The sequence below is a fragment of the Dendropsophus ebraccatus genome, chromosome 5 (genome assembly GCF_027789765.1).
Source record: "Dendropsophus ebraccatus isolate aDenEbr1 chromosome 5, aDenEbr1.pat, whole genome shotgun sequence".
NCBI classification, from domain to species: Eukaryota; Metazoa; Chordata; class Amphibia; order Anura; family Hylidae; genus Dendropsophus; species Dendropsophus ebraccatus.
This window is the reverse complement of record NC_091458.1, coordinates 66,238,679-66,256,040: the sequence shown is the minus strand read 5'-3', so window position 1 is coordinate 66,256,040 and position 17,362 is coordinate 66,238,679. Positions and strand designations below refer to the sequence as shown.

At 52.9% G+C, this 17,362-nt stretch overlaps 1 protein-coding gene and 2 pseudogenes across 2 annotated transcripts in view; 2 read left to right on the top strand and 1 right to left on the bottom strand.

The window, feature by feature from the left end:
• Positions 1-17,362, bottom strand: part of TIMELESS (timeless circadian regulator) — a 146,561-nt gene that overhangs the window by 83,957 nt on the left and 45,242 nt on the right. For both annotated transcript variants that reach the window (XM_069970461.1, XM_069970462.1), the window contains one exon: positions 2,818-2,871. The gene's annotated coding sequence lies outside the window, so the exon portion shown is untranslated. The remainder of the gene's footprint in view (positions 1-2,817; positions 2,872-17,362) is intronic.
• On the top strand, positions 8,649-8,851 carry LOC138794316 (U2 spliceosomal RNA; annotated as a pseudogene).
• Positions 8,938-9,107, top strand: LOC138794298 (U2 spliceosomal RNA; annotated as a pseudogene).

Below are 17,362 nucleotides of genomic sequence, written 5' to 3'. Positions count from 1 at the left end.
GGTTTCCATTCCAGCAGTAAACATGATTAAAGGGGTTGGCCACTTTATAGTAAAAGGGCAATGGCCTTCGCAGGCTGGTCTACAGCACTTGTGTTGCCCATGCTGCTATAATGTGCCTGCACTCAGCTATACACACTGATTATATAATATGCCTGCACTTACACTCACACTGCTGTATAATAAAGTTTCTGTCACTGTCCCCCTGCACAGAGAGAGAGAGTGAGTGAGTGTGTGTGTGTGTGTGTGTGTGTGTGTGTGTGTGTGTGTGTGTGTGTGTGTGTGTTATATAATATTTATATATATATATATATATATATATATATATATATATATATATATATATAAATAATTTATTATACATACACATGACTGCACTTGTAATTCACCAAAAGTAATTTTTTATTCTGAACATCATGTCGAACAGATGAAACAAACATTTAGAAACCGCTGAATATGTGATATTATAAGTTACTGTACAGTATAGCATCAGCATGTGGCATATAATGTATAGAAGGTGCATAAACCTGAAAAAAAACAGCAGCAGTTTGTAGATATAGGATGGAGCTACAGATCCTCATAATGCAGTAGCATAGTACAACAGGCTAGAATAAAGAAGCAGGGCTGCTGTCAGAGGTCTGTGTGGTCACATGACAAAAAAAGGGGAAGGGGGTTTGTTCAAGATGGACCAATCAGGAAGTGAGAATCACAGAGGACAGTGACAGAAACTTTTCTATACTGCAGTGTGAATGGCTGAGTGTGAGTGCAGAACATAGCAGCAGTGTGTAAAAGCTGAATGTAAGTGCAGGCACATTATAGCAGCAGTGTGTATAGCTGAGGGTAAGTGCAGGCACATAATAGCAGGAATGGAGAGGATGGGAAGCACAAGGGCTGACAGAGACTGCAGGAAGGAATGAGCAGCATATATGTGGGCACCTAATTGCAGCACACACTGTCCGGGGAGAGAGGGATTACAAGTGGATCTGCTATGATATGGAAGGGGAGGGAAACTTCCTCGGGCAGAGTACAGTGCTGTAGACCACACAATGCAGACCATGCCCCTCCCCCACTCACCCTCCCACCCAGAACAGGGAGCTCTTAAACAGTCACAATTTTTATAAACTGTGAGCTCTTCTTGCAAAACACTCTTAATTCAAGTTACTCTTAAAACGAAGTACCGCTGTATATGTTTTTATATTATATACACACACACATATATATATATATATCTATATCTATATCACACCCATACACACATTGGTACCTTGGTTTAATAGTAACTTGGATTAAGAGCATTTTACAAGAAGAGCTCCCAGTTTTTCAAAATTGTAACTTGGTTTAGGAGCTCCCTGTACTGTCTGGGGGGGGAAAGCGGGGGAGGGGCATGGCCTGCACAGGGTGGTCTGCAGCACTGTACTTTGGGAAACTTTACTGTGGTATAAGAGTGGTTTTGGATAACAAGCACAGTCCTGGAACATATTCTGCTCATAATCCAAGGCACCGCTGTATATAATTTTTTTTATACTTATTTTTTTGTATTTTAACCCGTTAAGGTCAAAGCCAATTTTCGTTTTTGCACTTTTGCTTTTTCCACTTTATGTTTAAAAGGCCATAGCGCTTGCATTTTTTCACCTAGAGACCCACATGAGCCCTTATTTTTTGCGAAACCAATTGTACTTTGCAATGACAGGCATTATTTTTCCATAAAATATGCTGCGAAACGGGAAAAAAATTATTTGCGCTGTCAAATTGAAAAAAAAAGGAATTTGTTTTGATTTGGGGGAGTTTTGCGTTTACGCCGTTCGCCCTATGGTAAAACTGACTTATTATGCATGTTCCTCAAGGCGTTACGATTACAACGATATGTTAAATGTATAACTTTTCTTGTATCTGATGGCTTGTAAAAAATTCAAACCATTGTTAACAAATATATGTTCCTTAAAATCGCTCTATTCCCATGCTTATAGCGCTTTTATCCTTTGGTCTATGGGGCTGTGTGAGGTGTCATTTTTTGCGCCATGATGCGTTCTTTCTATCGGTACCTTGATTGCGCATATACGACTTTTTGATCACTTATTACATTTTTTCTGGATTTGATGCGACCAAAAATGCGCAATTTTGCACATTGGAATTTTTTGGCGCTAACGCTGTTTACAGTGCGAGATCAGGAATGTGATTAATTAATAGTTTGGGCGATTACGCGCGCGGCGATACCAAATATGTTTGTTTATTTATAAAATGGGAAAAGGGGGTTGATTTGGACTTTTAATGGGGGAGGGGATTTTTTATCAATAAAAAAACATTTTTACTTTAACTAGGGGGGACTTGTATATAAACAGCACTGATCTCTCATAGAGATCAATGCTGACAGAGGTGTGGGGGGGGGGGGGGGGGGGGGGGGAGATCTGTCCCACTAGACACCAGGGACAGGGAGAGCACAGCATCTAAGTGCAGTTGTCAGGTTTGACAGCTGCACTTAGAGACTTAATTACCCGGCGCGGCAACAGGACCCGCGCCGGCTAATAGAGGCACTGCCCGGCTGCACACATCAGCCGGGATCAGCGCCGTTCAGAGCGGGGTGCCGGCGGGACCCCGCTCTGAACACCCCCAGCGGCACCATGACGTATCAGATACGTCATGGGTTGCTAAGGGGTTAAACATATCATCCCAATAACATACAGCCTTTTGTTGAGCCGTAGAAACATAGCCTGCGACCATATAGCTGTTGTACTTATTACACACATTTTTAAGTAGAATAGGAATCAGGAGAGAAAAAAAAGTGCACTGCTATTGTTGGTGTGAATCATAAGACTTACTAACCTGATATGGAGCTGATCACGGATAAAACGTACTATCCCCATGAACCAGTAGGCCCTGTAATTCAATAAGATAAAAAAGAAAAATTTGCTATTAAGAACAGAATAGATTTACCACGTGCGATGTTCATTCAAAACTGTAAAGGGCACATTGTTTTATGGTCCATAAAGCGGCGAAAATACTAACTCAAAAGGACACAAGAAGAAACAAATGTATTTTTATTATTGAGTTGTATAGTATAACGCCTGTTTGAGCATCCATAACTGTCTTACAGACAAATTAGGTTTCACCCCCTTTAATGAGAAATTATTTACAATATTTTGACATGTACATTGGAATGTAAACTGCCCAAAATACATCCCAAACTAAAAATTGATACATTGCTACACATACCACAAAAGAAAAGGGACAAAAAAAAAAAAAAAAAGACATTGTCAAGCACACATACAAAAAAGGTAGCTCAAAAGAACTTTAACAGTTGTTTAGATTTATTTTTTTTTTTTGGAGCCTTAACCCCTTAAGGACAGAGCCTGAAATGGCCTTAATGACAGAGACAAATTTTATGAATATGACCAGTGTCACTTTAGTCATTAATAACTTCGGGATGCTTTTACCTATCTGGCTGATTCTGAGATTGTTTTCTCGTGACATATTGTACTTTACATTTCTGGTAAATTGGAGTCGATAATCATAACAAATCTTTATGAAAAAAACCCAAATAATGTGAAAAAATGTGAAAAACTGCATTTTTCCAACTTTGAAACTTTTTTGCGTATACAGAAAGTGGTTATACCACATAAATTATATATTAAATAGCATTAGCAACATGTCTACTTTATGTTGGCGGCATTTATTAAACGATCTTTAATTTTTTTTAGACAATAGGAAGCTTAAAACATTAGCAGCAAATTTCCAAATTTTCAGTAAAATTTCAAAATCAGATATTTTTAGGGACCTGTTCAGGTTTAAAGTGTATTTGAGGGGCCTGTATGTTAGAAAGCCCCACAAAGCACCCCATTTCAGAAACTGCACCCCCCACACTCTGCAAAAGCATATCCATAAAGTGTTTTAACCCTTTAGGGGAGTCACAGAAATAAAAGCTAAGTGTGTAAGAAATTTGAAAATTTTAATTTTCTGTGCAGAGATTTTATTGTAATCCAATATTTTTCATAATTATAAACCTATTACCAGAGAAATGCACCCAAATAATTATTGCCCCGTTTCTGCAGTTTATAGAAATACCCCATATGTGGCCCTATTGCGCTATTTGACGCAACCACAAGCCTCAGATACAAAGGAGCGCCCAGTGAATTTCAACGCCTCCGTTATGTTTGGTCATTTCTGACTGTACCACTTCAGGTTGGCAGAGGCTCTGGGGTGCCAAAACCTAAAAAACACCCCTAAAGGGACACCCATTTAGAAAACTACACCCCTCAAGGAATGTAACAAGGGGTGCGGTGAGCATTTGGACCCCACAGGTGCTTCACAGATTTTCCGAACAATATGGCGTGAAAAAAGAAAAAATAATTTTTTAGACTAAAACGTTGTTCTAGCCTTCAATTTTTCATTTTCTTAAAGGGATAAGAGGAAAAAAAAGACACAAAATGTGTAGCGCAGTTTCTCCCGAGTACGGAAATACCCCACATGTGGCGATAAAGTGCCAAGGGGGCGCAGGACGAGCCTCCAAAGGGAAGGAGCGCCAATTGGCTTTTGGAAGCTGAATTTCACTGGAAAGGATTTCAAGGGCCATGTCGCATTTACAGAGCCCTCGTGCTGCCAAGACCCTGGAAACCCCCCACAAGTGACCCCATTCTGGAAACTACACCCCTCAAGGAATCTAACAAGGGGTACAGTGAGCATATGGACCCCACTGGTGACGGGCACAAATGTGGAACAATGTGACGTAAAAGTAAAAAATTTCATTTTTTCACTTTCATGGCACAAATGTGCCCGTCATCAAGGGGTCCATATCCTCACTGCACCCCTTGTTAGATTCCTTGAGGGGTGCAGTTTCCAGAATGGGGTCACTTGTGGGGGGTTTCCAGTGTTTTGGCAGCACGAGGGCTCTGTAAATGCGACATGGCGTTCATCATCCATTCTAGCCAAATCCAACCTCCAAAATCCAAATGGCGCTCCTTCCCTTTGGAGGCTTGCCCTGCGCCCACATGGCGCTTTATGTCCACATGTGGGGTATTTACGGACTCGGGGGAAATTGCTCTACACATATTGTGTGTTTTTTTCTCTTTTAACCCCTTGTGAAAATGATAAATTCAAGGCTAAACCAACATTATAGTGTAAAAAATGTAATATTTCATTTTCACGCCACATTGTTCCACATTTGTGCCCATCACCAGTGGGGTCCATATGCTCACTACACCCCTTGTTACATTCCTTGAGGGGTGTAGTTTCCATAATGGGGTCACTTGTGGGGGGGTTCAACTGTCTTGGCAACACAGAGGCCTTTTGAATGCAACATGGCCCCTTAAAATCCATTCCATCCAAATCCAGCCTTCAAAAACGAAATGGCGCTCCTTCCCTTCGGAGGCTTACCCTGCACCCGAATGGCGCTTTATGTACACAAGTGGGGTATTTCCGTACTCAGGGGAAATTGCTCTACACATTTAGTGTTTTTTTTCTTATCTTTTAGCCCCTTGTGAAAATGAAAAAATCATGACAAGATTAATGATTTAGAGTAAAAATTTTACAAAAATTACACTAAATGTTGGTCTAGCCTTGATTTTTTCCATTTCCACAAGGGGTTAAAAAAGAAAATTAACACAAAACGTGTAGGGTAGTTTCCCCTGATTACGAAAATACCCCATATGTGGGTATAATGTGCCATATGGGCACAGGGCAAGCCACCAAAGGGACAGAGCGCCATTTAGAGGCTGGAATGGAGGATGGAGGCCATGTCGCAATTACAAAGCTCCTGTGCTGCCAGGTCAGTAGATACCCCCGACAAGTGACCCCATTCTGGAAACTACACCCCATAAGGAATCTAACAAGGGGTGCAGTGAGCATATGGACCCCACTGGTGACAGGCACTTACGTAGAACATGTGCCGAGAAAATAAAAAATACCATTTTTTTTCATTTTCACGTCCCAAATGTGGCCGTCACTTGGGGGCCATATCCCCGCTGCCCCCCTTGTTAGATTCCTTATCGGGTGTAGTTTCCAGAATGGGGTCACTTGTGGGGGGTTTCTACTGTCCTGGCCGCACAGAGGCTTTGTAATTGCATCATGGCATCCTCTAATGGGAATGGCGGCCATACCTACTTAGCTGGGGAAAAGGGACAATTCTAATTTATTTGGGGGTATTAGGCCAATTATTAGTTTATAAGGTTGGAAATGACAGGTGTCCATCAAATTCAACCTGTGTTGATCCAGAGGAAGGCAAAAAACCCTCGTGAGGCAGACGACAGTAGCCTCATCAATGGGAAAAATTCCTTCCCGACTCCATAATGGCGATCAGAATAATCCCCGGACCAACGTGACCCCTGAAATAGGAATAAGGGACAGAATTTAGATAATGTAGAACCCCAGTGACGTCTGGTGCGCCTTGAAGCGATCCAATATGCAGAGGCCGGGGTGATCAGGACAGGCGTCACACTGGAAATGGTGTCCTTCCTGATCCCCCTGTTACGCCACACTCTGCACTTCTTCTGGGGTCTCCTGTTCTCCAGTGTGGGGGACGTCACCTGGAAAATGTTGTCCTGGTGCGATACGGGGTCCCTCATATCCAGAAGCGCTGGGTCCGCTCCATGGCTGCTAAATATTAGGGCGCTATTACTACTTCTGATATGTTCGGATCGTGCCGCAAGCTACAGTAGCTCGGGCAGTGAGGGACCGGAAGAGGGGGTGCTGGTATAAATGTTATCCCCGTACAGGTGGTGGTAACCTTTATCCAGCAGTGGGAAGATCAGTTCCCGGACGATCTTTCCACTTGTTCCGAGGATGGGAGGAGAGGGGGCATCTGGGGCTGGATTCGGGTGTTCCTTCCTACATACACTCTAAGGGTACATGCACACTGCGGAATCGCGACAGATAACCCTTCGTGCATTCCGCAGTTGGCACCCGCCGGCGGACTGATGCAGGTGCACGTCTCCGTCCGTGTCATAGACTCCATTCTATGCACGGGCGGATTCCGCTCTCCGTCCAACGTGTTTATTCTTTGGATGGACGACGGAATCCGCCCGTGCATAACATGGAGTCTATGACACGGATGGAGACGCGTGCCTCCATCAGTCCGCCGGCGGGTGCCAGCTGCCGAATGCACAAAGGGTTATCCTTCGCCATTCCGCAGTGTGCACGTACCCTAAATCTGTAAGTGTACCCTGAGGTACGCTCACAGAGTTTGTAGAATTTCACACCATACCGTCATCTCTTATTGGGACGGTACTGGCGGAAAAGACGTGTCTGGGGGGCAGCGTACGCTACGCTACCCCCAGACACGTCACTGGATGATGAGGATGAATGGAGGAAAGAAGGATCCCCCCCATTCATCCTCACTGGCTGTTTCGGTGTCGGAGGCAATAATAACGTATCCCTCTGACACCGAAAACACCCTGGGGGCAATCTTTATATGGGGACTAGTATATGGGGTATGTAGTGGTGTAGTGTCAAACTTTATTCAATGTAGTGTGGTGTAATGTAGTGTTTTTTACGTTTTTTTTTTACAGTAAGTATAAAAAAGTCTACGCCAACAAAGGAGTTGCTGATAAATGCCGCACTTATGTGCGGCACTTATAAGCAGACCGTGGCAGTAGAATATAGAAAAAAAACACCCTACGCCAAAAAGGAGGAGTTGCTGATTAGCAGCGCACTTTCGTGCGATGCTAATCAACACTCAGCGGCGATAGGGTGCGGAAAATAGAAAAAAAAAAATTGGGGGAAAAAAAAAAACACTTTTTCTATATTCTGAATATCCCTGTAGCTGCTGATAAGTGTATTACACATATCAGCCGCTAGGGGGCAGCAGAGCGCAAAATCCGGAAAATGACGAGGCTGGAGCCGAAAATAGCCGAAAGAAGACGACGAGGACCGCCGGAAAGACCCGAAGACCGAACGGAATGACGGAGGACGCCGCGAACCCGGAAGCCGCCGATCAGGAGCCCGGGACAGGTGAGTAATGTACAAATACCTGCTCTGGACCCCTCGGCTACCTAGCTGAGGGGTCCAGGGCAGGTATTTACTATTTTGTGGGACTCTGATCGCCGTGCCACCGGCCCGATCGCCGTGAACGGCCGGCCGGCCGTTCACGGCGATCGGGCCGGTGGCACGGCGATCAACATTACTTTTTACAGTAATGGCGGTCGGTGCCGTCCTCGGACAGCACCGACCGCCATTTTTTTCCGGGTCATCGGGTCACCGATGACCCGGAAAGGTTCCGATCGCCGCTATTGGCTGATCTGAATTGATCAGCCTATAGCAGCGATCGTAAGCACGGGGGGTGTTAACCACCCCCCGTGCCGAGAAGCTATGATGGCCTGCTATGATTTATAGCAGGCCATCTTCCCCGACCGCTGTGTGTGAACACGCAGCGATCGGGGAAACATCGGGCGTAAATTTACGCCCTGATGCGCTAAGTACCAGGGCGCCAGGGCGTAAGTTTACGCCCGATGTCGTTAAGGGGTTAAAGAACAACATGTGATTATAGCTGTATAAGGGTGCTTCATGTTGAAACTAAACCTCCAAAATCACTTTTGGTGCAGATTGCTGCTGCAATTTTGATGCAGCATCTTATAAATAAAGCATAAACAACAACACTGGCTTTACTGTCAAGTTGGACAACCTCCACTAAAGTTAATGGGGGAATCCACAATAAACCCACAGCTATCGCTTCTCGGCCTTTTGGCTTAGATCAAGTGTAGTATCTAGGGATGGCCCGAACCTGCCGAGGTTCGGGTTCGTACAAACCTGAACTCTTGGCAATGATTCCCGCTGTCTTCCACCTCCATGGATAGGGTGGATACAGCCAGAGGACCGCCTGGAAAACTGGGATACAGCTTATGGCTATGGCTGTATCCCAGTTTTCCAGGCGGTCCTCCGGCTGTATCCACCCTCTCCACGGCGGTGGAAGACAGTGGTAATCATTGCAGAGAGTTCAGGTTCGTACGAACCTGAACCTCAGCAGGTTCGGGCCATCCCTAGTAGTATCCGTTCTTATCAGTTTAAGATCAGATACATCCCCTATCTGGGGTCCATATACTAAAGGAGTTTTTAGAACAGGGAGATGGAAAAAGAGCACTGCATTGACCTGGTACTGCAGTGCTTCCAGGTTCAGTGCACAAAAGAAAAATAAATTAACCCACAGTTGATCAGCAATGTGTGTTATTTTTGTGGCGCAAGAATGACATTTATTAAAATATTGTACACAATGCTGGTAACAAATTTCTACAGTTTCTCTTAACACTGATGTGCTGCAGAAAATCTGCAACTTATATCTGTCACAAGTGAAAGCTCACTAATCATACTACATTGAGAAAGGCAGTTTCCAAAAGGTGGCCCTTGAAGCATTGCTGTATGAACATTTTGGTTGAGTAAACCTGGCTCACCTCTGTATAAGGGTGCCTTCACATGTAGCGGATTTTCCGCTGCGGATCCGCAGCGGATTTGACTAAATGAATGGACCTACGCATCAAATCCGCATCATTAAATCCGCTGCGGATCTGCAGCTGAAAATCCGCAACGTGCGAAGGCACCCTAAAGCAGTGTTGACACTATCTGCATCCCTGTTAAAGAACTTCCTCAATCCACGTGCACCACTGCCTATAAGCTAACTGACCCCCTCTACTTAATTGTGACAATGTAGTAGCAGTGGTGACTACATTAGGTACACTTATAAGCATACAGTTTTTCTTTATACTTTTATTTTTAAAAGCACCACTGAAAAATAAAAAATGTAATCCAATTTTTGCAATAAGGAATAGCTTGCAAAGTAATATAAATGCACATACACAAAAACTTGGCAGTATACCTTCCTCCCAGGGCCGCCGATAGGGCAGTACAACCGGTACTGCCGTATGGGGCTCGGACCCTAAGAGACATGGGGGGGCCCGGCGGGCCCGCCGGCCGCCGCCCCCTCCCCCGGCCGCTGCCCCCTCCCCCGGCCGCCGCCCCCTCCCCGACCGCTGCCCCCTCCCCGACCGCTACGCTAGGGGGGCCCGCACGGCCCCCCTTGCCACCTGGGGGGGGGGTTGTGCCGCTTCGGTCCGGTGAGCTTCCGGCACACACTGCCTCTATCACTGGCCGGAAGCTCACAGCTGCAGCCCTGCGGTCCTTCTCTCCTGCTCGGCAGCGGCGCACGTGACGTCATCGCGCCGAGCAGGAGAGAAGTTCCTGGACCGCGGGGCTGCAGCTGTGAGCTTCCGGCCAGTGATAGAGGCAGCGTGTGCCGGAAGCTCACCGGACTAAAGCTGCATGGGAAGGGGGGACCTGCCTCACCTGCCTCTGCTCCCCCGGCCGCTCCCTCTTCCCCCAGCCTCTCCTCCTGTACCCCCCCCCTCCAGCCTCTCCTCCTGTACCCCCCCCCCTCCAGCCTCTCCTCCTGTACCCCCCCCTCCAGCCTCTCCTCCTGTACCCCCCCCTCCAGCCTCTCCTCCTGTACCCCCCCCTCCAGCCTCTCCTCCTGTACCCCCCCCCCCTCCAGCCTCTCCTCCTGTACCCCCCCTTCCAGCCTCTCCTCCTGTACCCCCCCTTCCAGCCTCTCCTCCTGCACCCCCCTTCCAGCCTCTCCTCCTATACCCCCTTCCAGCCTCTCCTCCTGTACCCCCTTCCAGCCTCTCCTCCTGTACCCCCCCTCCAGCCTCTCCTCCTGCACCCCCCTTCCAGCCTCTCCTCCTATACCCCCTTCCAGCCTCTCCTCCTGTACCCCCTTCCAGCCTCTCCTCCTGTACCCCCCCTCTTGTACCCCCCCTCCAGCCTCTCCTCTTGTACCCCCCCTCCAGCCTCTCCTCTTGTACCCCCCCTCCAGCCTCTCCTCCTGTACCCCCCCTCCAGCCTCTCCTCCTGTACCCCCCTCCAGCCTCTCCTCCTGTACCCCCCTCCAGCCTCTCCTCCTGTACCCCCCCTCCAGCCTCTCCTCCTGTACCCCCTCCAGCCTCTCCTCCTGTACCCCCTCCAGCCTCTCCTCCTGCACCCCCAGCCTCTCCTCCTGCACCCCCAGCCTCTCCTCCTGTACCTCCTCTAGCCTCTCCTCCTGCACACCACAGCCTCTCCTCCTGTACCCCTCAGCCTCACCCCCTGCACCCCACAGCCTTTCCCCCAGCCTCTCCTCCTCTACCCCCCCTCCAGCCTCTCCTCCTGCACCCCCCCTCCAGCCTCTCCTCCTGTACCCCCCTTCCAGCCTCTCCTCCTGTACCCCCTTCCAGCCTCTCCTGTACCCCCCCCTCCAGCCTCTCCTCCTGTACCCCCCCTCCAGCCTCTCCTCCTGTACCCCCCTCCAGCCTCTCCTCCTGTACCCCCTCCAGCCTCTCCTCCTGCACCCCCAGCCTCTCCTCCTGCACCCCCAGCCTCTCCTCCTGTACCTCCTCTAGCCTCTCCTCCTGCACACCACAGCCTCTCCTCCTGTACCCCTCAGCCTCACCCCCTGCACCCCACAGCCTTTCCCCCAGCCTCTCCTCCTCTACCCCCCCTCCAGCCTCTCCTCCTGCACCCCCCTTCCAGCCTCTCCTCCTGTACCCCCCTTCCAGCCTCTCCTCCTGTACCCCCTTCCAGCCTCTCCTCCTGTACCCCCCCCTCCAGCCTCTCCTCCTGTACCCCCCCCTCCAGCCTCTCCTCCTGTACCCCCCCCTCCAGCCTCTCCTCCTGTACCCCCCCCTCCAGCCTCTCCTCCTGTACCCCCCCCTCCAGCCTCTCCTCTTGTACCCCCCCCTCCAGCCTCTCCTCCTGTACCCCCCCTTCCAGCCTCTCCTCCTGCACCCCCCTTCCAGCCTCTCCTCCTATACCCCCTTCCAGCCTCTCCTCCTGTACCCCCTTCCAGCCTCTCCTCCTGTACCCCCTTCCAGCCTCTCCTTCTGTACCCCCCTTCCAGCCTCTCCTCCTGTACCCCCCCCTCCAGCCTCTCCTCCTGTACCCCCTTCCAGCCTCTCCTCCTGTACCCCCCCTCTTGTACCCCCCCTCCAGCCTCTCCTCCTGTACCCCCCCTCCAGCCTCTCCTCCTGTACCCCCCCTCCAGCCTCTCCTCCTGTACCCCCCCTCCTGTACCCCCTCCAGCCTCTCCTCCTGCACCCCCAGCCTCTCCTCCTGTACCTCCTCTAGCCTCTCCTCCTGCACCCCACAGCCTCTCCTCCTGCACACCACAGCCTCTCCTCCTGTACCCCTCAGCCTCACCCCCTGCACCCCACAGCCTTTCCCCTAGCCTCTCCTCCTCTACCCCCCCTCCAGCCTCTCCTCCTGCACCCCCTTTCCAGCCTCTCCTCCTGTACCCCCCTTCCAGCCTCTCCTCCTGTACCCCCCTTCCAGCCTCTCCTCCTGTACCCCCCTTCCAGCCTCTCCTCCTGTACCCCCCCCTCCAGCCTCTCCTCCTGTACCCCCCCCCCCTCCAGCCTCTCCTCCTGTACCCCCCCTTCCAGCCTCTCCTCCTGTACCCCCCCCTCCAGCCTCTCCTCCTGCACCCCCCTTCCAGCCTCTCCTCCTGTACCCCCTTCCAGCCTCTCCTCCTGTACCCCCTTCCAGCCTCTCCTCCTGTACCCCCCCTCCAGCCTCTCCTCCTGCACCCCCCTTCCAGCCTCTCCTCCTATACCCCCTTCCAGCCTCTCCTCCTGTACCCCCTTCCAGCCTCTCCTCCTGTACCCCCCCTCCAGCCTCTCCTCTTGTACCCCCCCTCCAGCCTCTCCTCTTGTACCCCCCCTCCAGCCTCTCCTCCTGTACCCCCCCTCCAGCCTCTCCTCCTGTACCCCCCTCCAGCCTCTCCTCCTGTACCCCCCTCCAGCCTCTCCTCCTGTACCCCCCCTCCAGCCTCTCCTCCTGTACCCCCTCCAGCCTCTCCTCCTGTACCCCCTCCAGCCTCTCCTCCTGCACCCCCAGCCTCTCCTCCTGTACCTCCTCTAGCCTCTCCTCCTGCACACCACAGCCTCTCCTCCTGTACCCCTCAGCCTCACCCCCTGCACCCCACAGCCTTTCCCCCAGCCTCTCCTCCTCTACCCCCCCTCCAGCCTCTCCTCCTGCACCCCCCTTCCAGCCTCTCCTCCTGTACCCCCCTTCCAGCCTCTCCTCCTGTACCCCCTTCCAGCCTCTCCTGTACCCCCCCTCCAGCCTCTCCTCCTGTACCCCCCCTCCAGCCTCTCCTCCTGTACCCCCCTCCAGCCTCTCCTCCTGTACCCCCTCCAGCCTCTCCTCCTGCACCCCCAGCCTCTCCTCCTGCACCCCCAGCCTCTCCTCCTGTACCTCCTCTAGCCTCTCCTCCTGCACACCACAGCCTCTCCTCCTGTACCCCTCAGCCTCACCCCCTGCACCCCACAGCCTTTCCCCCAGCCTCTCCTCCTCTACCCCCCCTCCAGCCTCTCCTCCTGCACCCCCCTTCCAGCCTCTCCTCCTGTACCCCCCTTCCAGCCTCTCCTCCTGTACCCCCTTCCAGCCTCTCCTCCTGTACCCCCCCCTCCAGCCTCTCCTCCTGTACCCCCCCCTCCAGCCTCTCCTCCTGTACCCCCCCCTCCAGCCTCTCCTCCTGTACCCCCCCCTCCAGCCTCTCCTCCTGTACCCCCCCCTCCAGCCTCTCCTCCTGTACCCCCCCTCCAGCCTCTCCTCTTGTACCCCCCCCCTCCAGCCTCTCCTCCTGTACCCCCCCTTCCAGCCTCTCCTCCTGCACCCCCCTTCCAGCCTCTCCTCCTATACCCCCTTCCAGCCTCTCCTCCTGTACCCCCTTCCAGCCTCTCCTCCTGTACCCCCTTCCAGCCTCTCCTTCTGTACCCCCCTTCCAGCCTCTCCTCCTGTACCCCCTTCCAGCCTCTCCTCCTGTACCCCCCCTCTTGTACCCCCCCTCCAGCCTCTCCTCCTGTACCCCCCCTCCAGCCTCTCCTCCTGTACCCCCCCTCCAGCCTCTCCTCCTGTACCCCCCCTCCTGTACCCCCTCCAGCCTCTCCTCCTGCACCCCCAGCCTCTCCTCCTGTACCTCCTCTAGCCTCTCCTCCTGCACCCCACAGCCTCTCCTCCTGCACACCACAGCCTCTCCTCCTGTACCCCTCAGCCTCACCCCCTGCACCCCACAGCCTTTCCCCTAGCCTCTCCTCCTCTACCCCCCCTCCAGCCTCTCCTCCTGCACCCCCCTTTCCAGCCTCTCCTCCTGTACCCCCCTTCCAGCCTCTCCTCCTGTACCCCCCTTCCAGCCTCTCCTCCTGTACCCCCCTTCCAGCCTCTCCTCCTGTACCCCCCTTCCAGCCTCTCCTCCTGTACCCCCCCTCCAGCCTCTCCTCCTGTACCCCCCTTCCAGCCTCTCCTCCTGTACCCCCCTTCCAGCCTCTCCTCCTGTACCCCCCTTCCAGCCTCTCCTCCTGTACCCCCCTTCCAGCCTCTCCTCCTGTACCCCCCTTCCAGCCTCTCCTCCTGTACCCCCCTTCCAGCCTCTCCTCCTGTACCCCCTTCCAGCCTCTCCTCCGGTACCCCCTTCCAGCCTCTCCTCCTGTACCCCCTTCCAGCCTCTCCTCCTGTACCCCCTCCTCCTGCACCCCACAGCCTCTCCTCCTGCACCCCACAGCCTCTCCTCCTGCACCCCACAGCCTCTCCTCCTGCACCCCACAGCCTCTCCCCCAGCCTCTTCTCCTGCACCCCCCAGCCTCTCCTCCTGCACCCCACAGCCTCACCCAGCCTCTTCTCCTGCACCCCTCAGCCTCTCCTCCTGCACCCCACAGCCTCTCCCACAGCCTCTTCTCCTGCACCCCCCAGCCTCTCCCCCAGCCTCTTCTCCTGCACCCCCAGCCTCTCCTCCTGCACCCCACAGCCTCTCCTCCTGCACCCCACAGCCTCTCCTCCTGCACCCCACAGCCTCTCCCCCTAGCCTACCCTCCTGCACCCCCAGCCTCTCCCCCAGCCTTTCCGTCAGCACCCCCCCAGCCTCTCTGTCAGCACCCCCCAGCCTCTCCTCCTGCACCCCCTAGCCTCTCCACCAGCACCCCCAGCTGCTCTCCCTGCCCCTCAGCTGCTCCTCCTGCCCCCCATCTTCTCCCCCTGCCCCATCTGCTCCTCCACCTGTCCCCCATCTTCTCCCCCTGCCACCCCAGCTGCCCAATCTTCTCCCTGTCACCCTAGCTGCCCCCTATCTGCTCCCCCTGCCTGCCACCCCAGCTGCTCCTCCTGCCCCCCATCTACTCCCCCTGCCACCCCAGCTGCTGCCCCCGAGCTGATCCCTCTGCCCCACATTGCTCCCTCTGCCCCCCCAGCTGCTCCCCCTGCCCCTCTCACCCCAGCTGCTCCCCCTGCCCCCATCTACTACCCCTGCCCCTCTCACCCCAGCTGCTCCCCCTGCCCCCCATCTGCTCCTCCTCCTGCCCCCATCTACTCCCCCTGCCCCCAGCTGCTCCCTCTGCCTCCCCAGATTCTCCCCCTGCCACCCCTAGCTGCTCCCCCTCCCCGTCACCCCAGCTGCTCTCCTTCCCCCTGTCACCCCAGCTTCTCCCCTTCACCCCAGCGGCTTCCCCTGCCACCCCCAGCTGCCTCCCTTCCCCTGCCACCCCCAGCTGCCTCCCTTCCCCTGCCACCCCCAGCTGCCTCCCTTCCCCTGCCACCCCCACCTGCCTCCCGCCCCCTGCCACCCCCAGCTGCCTCCCTTCCCCTGCCACCCCCAGCTGCCTCCCTTCCCCAGTCACCCCCAGCTGCCTGCTTGCAGACTAGTTGTGGTCGGAGAAGTCTTCTTGATTGCTGCGCCAGATGGAGAAGAAAGCAAGAAGCGACGGCAATCGGAGAAGACGTCACCTGTGAGTCATTAGTAACTGCACTGTAATCACTTCTATAGTGTGCAGAGCCTGTGTACCATTGGGGTCTAAATGGGTCAGTGTATTGTTTGCGCTAGTGTACTGACACAGCCCCGCGGTCACTACAGTACACTAGCGCAAACTTTTAAACTAGGACCCAACTACAACAGCCGCAGGCACTACAACTCCCAGCATATGCTGAGGGCTGCAGACTGTCAGTAAATGCTGGGAGTTGTAGTGCCTGCAGCTGTTGTAGTTGGGTCCTAGGTGCATTATACACTGGATGCTTTGTGGCATATAAGAATACATAGATCTGTGGGGGCTCAGTGCAGGGAAGTGACCCCAGAACAGCACTAATAGGGGATAGTGGTAGATGTTTTGTTCTATCCCCTATTAGTGATGTTCTGGGGTCACTTCCCTGCACTGAGCCCCCACAGATCTTTGTATTCTTATATGTCACAAAGCATCCAGTGTATAGGACCCAACTACAACAGCTGCAGGCACTACAACTCCCAGCATGTACTGACAGTCTGCAGCCCTCAGGATATGCTGGGAATTGTAGTACAGTGTAGACAGATGTATTGCTGGACCTTCAGGGCTGATGGTTGTCACCCACAGATTGCAGCCACCAGGAGCCTCTGCACACAGTGATTTATTACAGGGTTGTCTTCTCAGAGACTACAACTCCCAGCATACCCTGAGAGCTGTATAAATGTAGGGATTTGTCACAAATACAGATGAATCCAGGAAAGGAGCGGGTCAGCATGTCGTGTCTCACTGGTTCTATATTGGTGGGCCCCAGGTCCCCCAGTCCGACACTGGACAGAAGCGGCCCCCAAACTAAGACGTCCCCGGCCTCCTTCCTTCCTCCATCACATTTGTTTGATAAGAACAGCGGGCATCAAGCAGAGCGACACTCAAGTGCCAGGGTATATACCATGCATGTACAGCAACGTGGGGGGGGGGGGGGGCGCCTCAGCGTGCAAAGTGCCTAGGGCAGCATAAACTCTAAATACAGGCCTGGCTGCCGGCACTTCATACCAGCAGCCTATGGGAGGCCGGGCCGTGACCTCTCCGGCAGGCGTGATCATGTGACGTCATCACGCCTGCCGGAAGTCCCGTCCCTGCGGCTCGCAAGATGGAGCCCGAAGAGGAGGAAGAGCTGCTGCCTGCACAGCGTGGATTAGGTGAGTAGGATGTTTGTTTTTTTGGGGGCACCTCTGGGGGCATTATTAGTATACGGGGGCACCTCTGGGGGCATTATTAGTTCATGGGGGGCACCTCTGGGGGCATTATTAGTATATGGGGGCATCTCTGGGGGCATTATTAGTGTATGGGGGCACCTCTGGGGGCATTATTAGTGTATGGGGGCACCTCTGGGGGCATTATTAGTATATGGGGGCACCTCTGGGGGCATTATTAGTGTATGGGGGCACCTCTGGGGGCCTTATTAGTATATGGGGGCACCTCTGGGGGGCATTATTATTGGTGAACATATACAAATCAAACAGCCCCCCAGACCCTCGAAATTCAATAACCCCAAACGGGGCATTCAAACAGCATTCTGAATACAGGGAACCCCTACCCCACTCTTGTATAAGTTTTAGTCTCCATCATAATGAGCCCCGCTGGGCTTGTAGACA